The 14242-nt window shown below is 35.0% G+C and overlaps 1 pseudogene; it reads left to right on the top strand.

The window, feature by feature from the left end:
- Positions 1 to 2334: 2334 nt before the first annotated feature.
- LOC129495329 (small nucleolar RNA U3) lies at positions 2335 to 2569 on the top strand (annotated as a pseudogene).
- The last annotated feature ends 11673 nt before the right edge of the window (positions 2570 to 14242 follow it).

The following is a 14242-nucleotide window of genomic DNA, read 5'->3' as shown; positions in this document are numbered from 1 at the left end:
ATGCCCTGCTCCTGTGTATAATGAATTGACACATTTATGGAAAACCCAACACTTAGTGGGTGAGGCATGGTGACATAGTATATGGCAGTACATTTACTTCTTCTTCTTCTTCTTCTTTTTTTAAGTACATTTACTTCCAATTCTGGTCCTTGTAGGAACTTAAAAATATCAAGTCAAGGGAGAATTTTTTTTCAAGGGAGAAATTCTTAATTGAATTTGAAGTTCAGGGTCACCACCCTTTAATAAATGATCTTACTGTTGATAATTCCTCTGCATTATACTACCCCTTATTAATATAACATTGTATATTTGGAGCTTTCTCTATTTGGAAAGTTCTCTGTTATCTTGTTTTGAAATGACTGAGTTTCTTCTTGATTTTCTCTAATTTGCTACATAAATATTTTATGCTTAAATACAATCTCCTTTAAGCAGTATAGCTATATTAGGTTACTAATCAGTTTGAAGTTAGATCTAATTTCATTATATCTTGCAGGGTCTTTTGTAAAAGGGTCTAAATAAGATGTACTGTCTCCCTGTTTACCACGTAATGACATAAGAAGTAACTGAGTAAGTCAACTCCCAGGCAGGATGGTTTTAATTCAGTGGAGGAAAGGTCTTAGTGGAATGGGTTATTGATATTAACTCTTGGAACAAGCTATTATAAGTAGATGTGGAATCTCCATTCCTAGGAGAAGTTATTGGGTGTTGGGAAGTCTTGCCTGGTGGTTTGGGTTTAATTGAATAAGGTTCCTTCTAGCTGACAAAGCTGCTATGATATACAGAGAATGTAACTTGAGAAGTATGTTTCATATTTATTTTTCCTTAAATTTATTGGAAGTTCAATAGATATATGGTAAATTTCATTTTCAAAAAGTAGAAATTGTGGTATTATATATACTAGATGGGGAAAGAGTTTGTGAGGTTCTGTACTCTAGAAATTATTGCCATTTTTAGCATAAGCATAGTTACCAAAATTGATCCTAGAAACCACTCCAAATCAGTTTTTAAATGGTATGGGGACTATTTGAGAGGAAAAATATAAAATGTTTTCCAGTTGCAGCTACATGAGAATTTCCCATTTCATTTTCTTGCTTTGGTGCTGTTAAGAAGAGACCTTGACAAAGTGTGCATTGACCACTTCTCATTTATGCCAGGTGGAGCACTATGTCTGAAGGGCATATGCGATAAATTGGTCATACATTATCTCATTTGCAGTCTGAGTTTTATGAGCTCCTGTAAAACAATTACCATATATACATTTTACAATAAATGGGCAAACAAAGTGGTTGCAAACAATATGGAAAAGTCAATAATTAATTTCAGATTTCCAAATGTAGCAGAGACACTGGAGCTTTCTTTTCTTTTCAAAGAGATGGCTTCTTTGTTAGGAATATGCAAGCATGTTAATTCATTACTGTGTGGTTTCTCTTTTTCCAAAGCTTGTTGAAGGCCTAATTTATGTGCAAGACTGAAAGCTGTTTAAACGGATAATATGCCTCCTTCATGAGAAATACCACCCCTTTATGCTCCATTAAATTCAGACGTTGACTCTATAAGCTACGTACCAATTATTTCTTTCCAGAAACAGCAGCATAGTTTTTTTCACAAAGGACAACAGATTATTGCAGGCTGCTATTAATCTCCACATAGTCCACAGAATACATAGGACACTAGGGAGAAAACAATTGAGTAGCTATTTTAACATTTGCAAAACTGCTATATGCAGAGGAAATAAAAAAGAGATGCTTGTCTGTTTGCTACTTCTAAATTATTTCAGGTGTTCACCTCCAAAATATAGAAAAAGCCCTTAAATTAATCAATAATGACCTGCTGACATTGAAGCAGTGCCTGTGGATGAACACAGATGGCTCTTTATCTGGTTGATCTTTGTTTTCCTCAACATCATGTATTGCTACCACTGTAAAGTCCTTTTGCATGCTCCATTAGTTGGATGCTGCAGTAAGTTAAATGCCTATTAGCGTTTTGAAGCAGGTTCTTTTATGATAACAGTATTGTTTGGTGCATGGAAACGGGTTAATTCTCAGTAAAAAACTAGAAAAATATACTGGTCCATGGCATAACCTGACATAGGCTAGAATTTAATATAATGACTGTGGATCATTTTGGAGGGTATAAATCACTCTAACATGACTTCAAAGCTATTGTTACTGATACTGGCCTAACTATCAAAATTGAAGGAAAATCTTAAAGACAAGCTAGTAATTGAGCTATTTAAAAAAATAGTGACTTTTAAAACTTATCCAGTCAAAAACATTGAGTGCCTACTACTTTCATTCAACAAGAATTTATTGAATGTTTATCAGGACTATCAGAAAGACTATACTTTCAGGGATCATTTCTATAGTTTGTTACTAGAGAAATTTCTCTGAACGTGTAGGGTACCCGAAACCAGGAGGAGGAGGCGCAGTGTTCTCTCCTGAGCGTGAAGGCTGCTTTTGGTGTTGCTTATCAGGACTATCAGTAAAAAGGAAGATTGGTATAGAGATGCCTCTACTTTCATAGAGCTTGCAATCAAGTAGTATGGTGCTAATCATGGTATCTAAGTGGTTTTTCTTTTATATGATTTTTTTTCCCATTAGCAATTCTCTTTTTTTCTGAATGGGATTTTCACTCTCTTCTCTCCAGATGAACATTTGGGTGGTATGGTCCACAGATCAAAGAGTGAACCCTGGACTAACTTAAGCCAATTAGTACTTTTAATTCCCTAGAAATTGCATCAAGTATGATTATGTAATCCACTGGAGTTCATAAGACACTGGCAAAAACTAGGGAATGGTTTGGGGAAAAGACATTTCCTCCTTGTTCCTCAGTAGCTACTGAGAAGAAACTCTAGCTGTCCCTCAGGACTTGGTAATGTAAAAAATCTGAACATTAGCACTGCAACAGTCAGAGGTGAGCTGACCCTTAACCGGCTCCTGAGAGCTGATTGTATAATCCACTCTGCATTCAGTGACATCACAAGGGTAGCTTGAAGTGGCCATATTGGGAGTATTTACATCATAGAAACCAGAAATGCTTTAAATGTAGGCTTTGGATCCTTTGCCCCTTTCTCCTCCCCCTGCATCCAGCTGTACCATTGTTTGTTTTTGGAGAGTAGCTGCAGAGAGTCCATAGTGTAAAGATAGTGTGAGGCCAGTGTAGAACCTTGAGAAACTAGGTCTTAGTGTTATGCTTTGAATTATTAAGATCAAGCTTTATGGGAAACCTGCCCTACTTCTCTGGAGTTTTCAGTTACGTGAGTATATAAAATCCCCACAAAATAACAAAAAATGTTTCAAGGTTAATATATACCATATTTTGAAGAAAGAACATTCTCAATTAGCATTACTCAAAGTGTGCTCTTAGATGCTAATTGAAGTTTCAGAAAAAGAGTGTATACGTAGTGAGAATCTTAAGGGAGGAATTGACAAATTTGAATATATAACTCTACTTTTCAAAGTATGTCTGCTGGGCAGGAGCTCAGGGGGTTGATAATTTGGAAAAGATAGTTTAATTGTTAAAGACATGTATTGCCTGCAGAGGTAAAGGTTAAGTAACTAAATAAAATGTGGTATTGACCTAAGCCCTGATTCCAATGATCAGATCTACTCCAGTAAAATTTGCAACATATATTAGCTAAGTATTATACCAGTAAAAGTTGCAAAACTACATCTCTGGTTCTATACCAGTCAGTAGCCATCTAGACAGTGAAGAGCTAAAACTAAAAGGAAAGAAAAACCCAAGATAACTGTGTGATCAAATTTAAAGCTCTCTTTTAATATGATAGGGAAACAGTGGAGTCACATGATTGTACTAAGGCTAAAATAGAATTTTTAGTGACTTGTAATGAACAAATAATTTCTATCATATTTTTAGTAATAAATCCAAAGTAAGAAATAAACTCTACTTAAACTATGATATAACAAATAAATTACTAATAGAGAAACATTGGTCCATTTTTAAAGCTAATTTTTGTACAGTTTTTTTCTCATGAATCTTAAGTATTTAATGAAGTCATGATATGTGTCAGACACTCTTAGAAGTACTATGCCATTTCATTTTCATGGAAGCCCCATGGACAAAGTTTTGACATTCTCAGTTTATTAAGTAAAGGAATTGGTCTCCAAAAGGAAAAATTACTTGTCAAAGCTTACGTGTCCTGTGAGGGGCAAAAGTTGGGTCCAACTCCAATTTCATCCTTAGCTGAATTAGATCACATCAACTAAATACCTTGATGCATATTTAATGGATAAATGGACTTAAGAGAGATGAAAACTAAAGGGGAAAAGTATTTTGTTTGTGTTGGAAGATATGAACAGGGCAAGCCACTAGGACTGTTAAATTAATTGTCACAGGTGTTCAAGTTGAATTATAAAACAATGTTTGATAACTGGGCTTAATGTGAACCTGAAGGCTTGTTCTCTGACCAGAATTTCTACTTGGAAAATATTGGTAGGGTAGAAGAAAAGTTCAAATGTATGATCAGACTCACATGATCTTTAATATGTGGGATAAGATAAATAGGGAGTTTTTGTTTTTTTTTTTTATTTTTTTTAACTAGGGTGAAATAATCAATTACTTGTATCTCACAGTATCAGACAAATGACTGAGAGAGACAAGAATCTGGAAAAGCAGATTGTCTCATCAAAGTATCCTTCAAAATACTAGTCATATGACCTTGGGCAAGGCATTTAACCTTTAACCGCCAAACATTCTGTGGCATGGGGATAACAAAACATACCTCATAAGGTCATTGAAAAGATTAAATGAGATGATAATGAGCTAATAACAGTACCTTTTACTTATTAAATAAGTACATATTTATTTAACGTTAATATTACTGTTATTACAAATAAAATCTATTTTCCTGGCTTTCTCATTTAGCTATAAGATCTTACATAATTCAGTGGGTCGAAGTTGTGTTTTTTATTTGTAGACGTTCTAATATATTACCATGCTAATCTTGCATGTTTTGAGAATTAAACTGAATAATGCATATAAAAGTACTCAATAACATTTAAATTGAGGAGTAATGTATAGAGTATGGTGTACTCAGTACAAAACCCTATGGGGCTTTTCAGCCCACATCTTTTTGGCCTCTGTTGTACCTGGAAGAGAAGGTTACTACCTTTTGCTTAAATAGCATAATTTACATTTCTCAGTTTTCCATATCTCCTTTCCTATCTGGCCAGATCTTTTTATTTTCCTTTGCAGAATGCAGTTTCTTTCTTGACCCCTTAATTGTAAGTGTTCTCCCTTGACCCCCTACTAACTCTGCCTCATCTCCACTACCCCTGTGTCTTTGACATCTAAAATTCTGTAACTTAGTCCTACATCTGATTATTCTCATCTTAAAATGAAGCCCCCAATGGGGCTTGAAGACTTCATGGTTAGTGATTGTCTAAATATATTGAAAAAAAACTTTATAAAGCTATACTCAACTTCATTTTCTACTACATATTGATATGGGAGTACCTGAGCTATAGTATCAGACATCATTTAGAATGAGAAATTTATCACAATTCTTGGCTATAGTTTTGGGAGAAATAAGTAACCTCACAGGACAAACTATGCAAATCCAGTGTGATTCACTTATGGCAGAGATCATTCTGGCATTTAATTTATAACATCCTCCTCTTCCTCATCCACTTTCTTCATGAAATATTTTAGTATTATGTGTAGAATACTAAGTTTTCTGAAAGAACAGAGGTAATCCTAGTGTATGAATGGTATTTTTTTTTTGCTTCAAGTTGTTCATCTATTTTAAGTCCTCTTTGCAATAGCTTTAGCTTTTGGGTTATCATAAATGTGAGTTACCCTGAGAAATGAGTCCCTTTGTAAATATTCAATTTGACAAATAATCTTCTGATTTGAAGTCATTCTGAAAGGAGAAAATAAGTTAACTTCAAGTGAAGATTGATACATACATCTGAGTTGGAAAAGTGATTTTCTTCTAAATAGGATGACTCTTATTTGGGAGTTATGTTTGTATGTACTCTTATTTGGGAGTTTGTATGATATACAAGGTCATCATAAGAAATATATAAAAGAGACATGGCTGACTTGTCTAGTACACAAGGTGTATATTTTACCTTATGTATTTAAAACATTGAAATAGTTTTAAAGCATTTCACACAGTTTCCTCATTTTAGGAGACAAAACTCCTTAGACAGAAAGAACATCAAAATTGCTTCCCAGAAGCCAACTGATTTATTTAAATTGTGGTTTCCAAATGAGTGAGGATCTTTACCCTTGCTTGATCAAATACAAGCATACTATACCTATACTCTGCTAGTGAGAATATTGTATATAAACTACTTGTAATTTGTGTTAGCAGTCAGTAATATATTGCAAAAAGAGAAATGTCAGATTACTTAAAGGAAACAACTACTAAAATATGACCAAAACCTCTTTGGAATTGTTAGATAGAAAATAAAGGTTTATTGTTGAAGGTGTAACTGAAAAATTATCAGTATGGGGAAAACCGATGTGTTGAGATAACCTCAAATTTCAACATTGGTTGATTTAGGATTAGCAAATCTATGGATAATTTTTTGGTTGCTGGAAAACTCAATTGCAACATTAGATCTTATACCCTATTTAATCTTCTTACAATTCTATGAAAAAGGTACTTATAATTTCCATTTTTGTAGATAGAATATTAGGTTTAGAATAAGATGCTTTCTCATGGCTGTATAGTTGGTCCTTGGCAGAAGCAAGATTCAAATCCAGATCAGTCTAATCCATGGGCCCATGTTGTTTTCACTGTCCTATACTGTCATCTCATTACCTCTCTGCAGAACAGAGCAGCATTATTACATTGTATATAATGTGATGTGATTTAATGCTAACCAGTAATTTTTCAAGTTGTGGAAATTAATTTTGTCCTAATCCATTTAAAGCAAATCACTCTGTCTTCCCTGTGGTCCAGGCCATGTGTTTGTGGGACAGATGGTATGATCTGAGGTCATGGAAGAATGATACTGACTGATCCATGTGGGGATTATTAAGATTTTATGACATAAAAAATCAGTTCATCCTTAGGAAAATTTATAAGTATGGAAAAATATAACTTGTACCCTCATATTTTTATTAAATATATTTATGGACATATGTAATGATTTTTGATCTGTCTAATTAATACAATGCTAAAATACCAAATACTAGTATCATTTGAAGGGCAGAATTTTTTAATAAATAGGGTGTTATACTAATAGGCTTTATAGCTTAAAAAGCATATTACCATAGTTATTGTACACTGGACTAACATTCATCTACTATTCTATAAAGTAAGGAGGTGTTGAGCTCAGTGCTAGGGATATATCAGGAAGTAAAATAGGCAAAATCCCTGTCACAGTCTAATTACACGCGGAAATGAATGATTAAAACGGATGTAAAGGCCCTGAAGGACAAGAACCTGATTTTAGGAGAGCAAAGGAACTTGACTTATAATGACTGCTAAAGGGAGTTTTCTCCTGATGGAAATAAATTTAAGCTGAGATCTGAAAGATGAATGGAAGTTAACTAAAGTAAAGAATTTTGAGAGAACATTACAGATAGAGAAGGGAGTATGTGCAAAGGCCCAGAAGCAAGAAGAGTATAATTAATTCAAAGAAGTGGAAAAAAAAAAAAAAGTCTGATTGAATCAAGGTGCAGAGAGTAATATGATGAGTATGCAGAAAGAGAGAACAGCCAGAGTTTACAGAGGCCCAGAGGGCAGGTTAAGGATTTCGATTTCGGTTCTGGTCTCTGAGAAGGGAGTTTCCATTGAAGTAGTTTAAGCAGCAGGTGATCTGATCAGATTTATGTTTGGAAAGATCACTCAGGTTTCCGTTTAGAAAACCTCCAAAAGTTATCAGAGTGCATGATGGGAAAATAGTAAGTTATTGAACAATAGTCAGGATGAGGGAAAATGTTTAGATTGGGCCAAGGGTATAGAAAGGGAAGCCATAAAAGTAGATGAAATCTATTTTGGATTTTGTAACTATTAGATGGGCCATGGTAACTAGTAAAATTAGAAATTTTTTTAGTGTGTCTTGACTGAGCAAATAAGATACAGGGTACCCTGAAGATTCTTCTGGAGAAGCAAGAGGAAAGCTGTCTCTGTAGAGCATAGTTGACCTGGCAGTCAGATGAGGCAGAAGAACAATTGAATTGTTTCTCTTGTACCTTGTGATAGGTTACCAGTAAGGGACCGTTCACAGAGACGGATAATACTAAAGGCCAGGAGAATGGATAATACTGAAAGACAGGAATTGGGAGGCATTTTGATACAGTGGTTATGAAATTGATCTCTGCATCCAGGAGGTCTGGACTTAATTCTTGGATCTGAGACTGGTTAGCCGTTATGGACTTAGACAATTTATTTATCTTCTTTATGCCTCATTTTCCTCATCTATAAAATGAGGATTATGATGATGGTGTTACCTAACTTACTGAGTACATTATGTGGTGCAGAGCAAGAGCTTAGTAAGTTGCTGTTATTATTATGAGTCATTTTGGATGTTGTGAATTTTAGGTCCTTTTAAACATCAAATAGAGATGTTCAGTAAGCTTTTAGAAGTTATAGGTCTGGATGCCTAGGAAAGGCCTGACTTCAGTACCGGTTAGGTGGTAATTGAAATTGTGGGAGTGGATGAGATTGCTCCCTAAGAAAATACAGAGCAAAACAGAAAAAGAAGTGAGACTTAGCTTGGAGTAATATTATCTTTTAGTGGCTAAGTAGAAGATGGGCCTTTGAAAGAAATGGAAGAAAATTAACCAGATGGATAGTGAAGAAAACCAAAAAATATTTTTATCATATATATTGAGAAAAAAGTGCATATGAGAAAGAAGAAAATGGTTAATTTTTGTCCAGTGTAAGTCATATGAGACAAAAATTGAAAGATGCCTCTTGAATTTAATTATATGGGGGATCCTGATATAAGATTAAGGGTGATCTTAGCAAGGGTTGTTTATGTGGAATTACAAGGTCAGGTGTCAGTGTAGTGAATTGAAGTGAAAAATAAATAAAAACAAAATAAGTAACTCAATCAAAAGTTTAATTGAAAGGATAGGAGAAAATAGAATTGTCATTTGTAGGGACATGGAATGAAGAAACCTGAAGGTTTTTAAAGATAATGTAAGAAACCTCTAATTGATTTTATTAGGAAATGGGCCACATATTGTAATTTCAATTAGGGATCGACAATTACAAAAAAGCAAAGTCATCCAGTTTTGAAAGTAGAAAGTAAAGTCATCAAGTGGAGTTTTGAAAAGACAGAACTCAAGTATTGGTCTTATATTATTAGCTTGGTAAGATGCTGATCACTTCAGATAGCTTGCAGTGGTACCATGCAAACACAAATGCCATGTTTGAGTATCTGCTTTTTTTTTTTTTTTAAGATTTTATTTATTTATTCATGAGAGACACACAGAAGCAGAGACACAGGCAGAGGGAGAAGCAGGCCCCCCGGGAGGACCCTGATGTGGGACTCAATTCCAGATTCCGGGATCATGCCCTGAGCTGAACACATATGCTCAGCTGCTGAGCCACCCAGGCATCCCCAGAATATCTGTTTATGTTAGGATGCTGTTCACCAGAAATAGAGGAGGCTTGGAACATATGACTTCTCTGATTTCTTGTCTTTGCCTCGAGTTCTGAATTTTGAGTTTTCTCTATTGCTAGCTTGGTTTCGGACTCAATACTGACTCTGGCTTTCACTCCTTTTGGCTGGCCCTCAGTAGCTCCTATCCTTTAGCTGATAATTTATTTCATACCTTCACTTTTCCCAACAGGTGAGCTATCCTTTTGTTAAATATTTATAGAGTACCAACTGATGTTTAGTCATTGTTCTAAATACTAGGTTATGTCCATGAACAAAACCCCCCAAATCCAAGCCCTCAAGAAGCTTACTTTCTAGTGAAAGAGAAATATAATATATGCATACACCCCTTTGTGCATAAATGAAAAGTTATTCAGTATTACACAGTGGATGAAATGTGTGCACTCTTGTCAATGATTCTACTGAATTCTACTTAGAGACTTTAGAAGAATTTCCCAACAATATGTCCAGGAGCAATTCTGCCTACATTATGTAACATTCTAAGAATTGCATAGAAAAGTTACATAGAAAATAATCAAATTTTTGCATTTGAGTGATTCTTGTATAATTTTTGTAGTGAAGCATTTTGCACAGTTGTTGGAATATACTTAAGGTAGCTTTGCATTACTTGCTGTATTTCTAGGTCTGTATAACCCAAAGAGTACCCAGTTAGTCTGATTTCCTACAGTTTTGGGTTAATCAGCTTTAAGATGGTCACTAAGTAGTGATCAATTTTGAAAAATGATCTTTCACTGTAGATATTTTTCTTTTGCTACTCCAGAGATGGTTATGGTTAAGCTCTTGTTTTATGTCCTTTAGTGGCTTGGAGCCAGTGTTGTAGAATCGATTGCATCTCCCTAGGTCTGATGATATCTTTTTATTTCTTTAACAACCATTCTCTTAAACAGCTGTGAATGGAGGATGAGAAGGAATCAGGGGTGAGGACTGTATAAGCCCAAGTCCACTGTTTGGGCTGCTTGAGTGCCCTTGTGTGTCAACAAATGGTTATAGACTGATGAGCACAAAAGAAGTTCTTAAAGCTGATCTTCCACATATTGTTTTGATACTGGATCTTTCTTCCATTGTCTGAGCTATCTCACCTTTGTTCTCACCATTTCCCTCCAGCATTCAGTAATGGAACAGTTGAAGCGATAGGTATCTCAAGACATAAATCATTATTTTTTTATGTATCCTTATTTTACATTTTAATGACCACCTATTGGAAAAGTTGAGCATAAAAGCTGTTGGCAATCCAAATATCAAAGATACAGTTAATGCATTTAAGTTGATTAAAATTTAGTGTAGAGAGAAAAATAAACAAAGATAATAAATAGTGAGAATTGAGAATATAGCATAGTAGTTAGCAGTCTCAGCTCGGGAGTCTGATGATACAACTGGATTGCGAGTCTAAATTGTATCACTTAGGGCTGTATAGCCTTGGATGGTAATTCATCATGTATGATATGCCATTAGTAATTGAGACACAAAAAGTTGTATAGATAAAATGATTCAATAAACTATCACAATGTCTGACATATAATAGGTTAGCCAGCATTATTGTTCATACTGGTGTTTATTATTAAATAATAGAGGCATACACATAGTGATACTTGAACAAGACTTTGGAGGTGGAGTGTCACAGAAGACTTTCTGAATAAGTGACACAATCTGAGTCTTGATGCTTGAAAGATAAGTAGGGATTAGAAAAGACAGAAAATATAGAAGAGGGAAGGAAAAGGGTTAGTGCAATGTCTGGAAGTACATAGTGAACATTTGGAATGGTATAAAAAATCCTATGTATTTGGAAAAAAATTTTTAAAGTGTGAATGTGGGGAAGTCCTACCATGAAAAGCCTTGTGTGGTATTGGAGTACTAAGAAACCACCCAAGTTCCATCTTTTCATGGGTCTTGGCTGTGTGTTTGTGTGACATTGGGAAATCCTTCCAATGAATTTATAAATGTTATTTTAATTTCAGCATTCTAGTAATTATTTTGCTTGTAAAAATTATCCAAAATATTTAATAAGTTTGAAATCATTTTACTCATTATTGTGTTAATGGAAAGAATTAAAGTTTAGCTCATATGGGAGTACCACTTTTTTAATCTTTTTTTTTTATGAAACTAAGGTAAAAAAAAATCTTTCTTATGAAATGGCACAGACGTTGATCTCTTTGTTGCTCTTCTTACTTCCGAAAGAGTAGAGAGGTGACAGAAATACCCAGTTCTTCCTGGATAAAAGCCCAGACATCTTTGACTCTCTGCACTTTTCTCATGCTTCTAAATATGTAGATAAGGGGGCCTAATAGAACTACAAAATGCTGGAAGACTTTAAAGCCAGTTAAGATTCAAGGTTACAGAGAAACTTTCTGGCTTGTTCTTTCACTGCATCTGGCCTAGGCAAAATACTTTCCTATGTGGGGCTAGTTGAGGTCACCCCAAAGAATATCCTGGAGTGTGGAGCCAAAGTCTAGCTAGAAATAACATACCCTTGTATTTTTTCACTCTCTTGAATATTTATTTTTCCTCAGTGGCAGCAATATTGGTAATTGTTTATGAACCAAACTGTTCCAGGGCTCCTGGGTTTCTCTTGTCCCCCTCTGTATAAAATATATCCATGTGTACCACCACTTTACTATGGTCTTCTGATCAACTACTTTATTTCATTACTATGAGGACTGAATGAACTATCACGTGAAACTTGCTAGGAAGTTGACGTGGTTGGTCATGTCCATTTATTCTGACCTATTCTACTGAGCAGGATGAAGGGGAAGGATAGATACATGGGATCTGATTTCCTTTACTCTTTTCACCATTGTGAATGCAGGGTGAGGGTAGGAGGAAACTTAGATTTACTTCCCCCCCCCCCATCTTTCTTAAGTTCATATGAAAAGTGTAAGTCTACTATTAAATAATAAAACCTGAATATTGCCCAGAAAAGTTCTAGTATTTTCAACTTAAGATTATTTATTCAAGATGAAAAGATCCCATTCTAAGTTCTTGCCTTTGGCTTTTTTAAAAAAGATTTTATTTATTTATTTATTTATTTATTTATTTATTTATTTATTTATTTATTTATTCATGAGAGACACAGAGGCAGAGATGTAGGCAGAGGGAGAAGCAGACTTCCTGCCAGGACCCTGATGTGGAACTTGATCCCAGGACCCCGGGATCACAACCTGAGCTGAAGGCAGATGCTCAACCACTGAGCCACCTAGTTGTCCCTTTGTTTTCTGATTTTTTTGAGGCATTTTTTTCTTCAGGGAAAAATTTTGTTATCTTTACTAAAAACAAATGGATATCAAAAACAAAAATGTAGCTTGGGGTCAATAAATTTAATTTTTTTTGTAGAATTTTTTTTTTTTTTTTTTGGTGGGTCGCAATTTAAGTTATTACATAGGAAGTGAGGGAGAGAAGAGACTGAACTATTGGTTTCTCCTCATTGTTGGGAAATTTTTCTCATGTTTTGATTCTCTCTTTGTTAGGAAGGAAAGTTATACTTCAAGTGAGTGTTAACAATCTCACTGGAGGCTAAAGAAAATGCTAGATTACTTTAAAACAGGATCTCACTGCTTTGGCATAAGGTCAAATTGGCAGCACTAGCAATTCTCTTGTAGTCTGTTTTCTCCAGAGTTCACTGAAAATGAGTAATTCCATGAGTGTATATGCTTGCTCCTTTGTTGTTAAAAATTTCCTTCCACGAATCACTTGATAGCTATTTTCTCACATCATTGTGTGCTCAAAATGTTTTCTCTTTTAATTAAACAAGACAAAAAACTTAGGCTTGAGTGGATATGGGTCTCCCAAAGCTCTCTTTAAGGATAAAAGAACAAGTAAAATAACAAAAAGTTGGTGTAAAGCCCCCTTTAGAGAATAACCATCATTTATATTGCACATCTATGTGTTCATCCCTGGAAAGTCCAACCTAGAGTCAGCTGTCACCTGTGCATCTCCAGCCGGCTTACCCTATCTATCTCTTGCAGTCAACAGGAAAGTAATTGAATGCCTTATCAAAGACCAAACTCCCTTCTCTAGTCACGGACTTGTTGGATACAGAACACTTAAAACCTCACCTCTTCCATGTAAGAATGCTGTTTTTCCCCCTTATTTATTGATTCATTCCACTGATATTTATTGTCCACCTATAATGTCCTAGATATTGTCTAGGTTCTGGCATTACTTTGGTTAAAAGTGTGACAAAGATCCTGCCCTCCTTCTAATTCCGTTGATGGGGTGACAGTGTTAAAATAAAAAAATGCGTGGCATTATACCAGATAATGATAGATGCTGTGAAGAAAATGACCAAAATGAAATTAGCTGCTTGGGTCTTACAGTTAATGGCATTTGATAACTTTGTTCTGCCAGGATTGTTATCAGTCTGCGAGATTCACCTTCCTTGAGTCTTCAGAGGTATTTCAGGGAGTTAAGAAAGACAGCAGCTGGCCAGTCCTTAACTGGAATTCCCTGTTCATCCTCTTTCTGTAGGTGATGCCATGCTTTTTCCAGTGTTGTTGGATATCTTGTTCAGTCTCTTATCTTTGGTTCTCTTTAAATATCTCTTTCATTTCTCTTCTCTCATTTGCTGCAGACAACATTTTTCTTTTGCTCAGTCTCTATGGTAGCTGGATGTCAACAGTCTCAGGCTTTTATTTGTTATGATA

Source organism: Nyctereutes procyonoides, unplaced genomic scaffold (genome assembly GCF_905146905.1).
Source record: "Nyctereutes procyonoides isolate TBG_1078 unplaced genomic scaffold, NYPRO_anot_genome, whole genome shotgun sequence".
NCBI classification, from domain to species: Eukaryota; Metazoa; Chordata; class Mammalia; order Carnivora; family Canidae; genus Nyctereutes; species Nyctereutes procyonoides.
The sequence above is the reverse complement of the archived record's forward strand: the minus strand, read 5'-3'. Positions and strand labels throughout refer to the sequence as shown.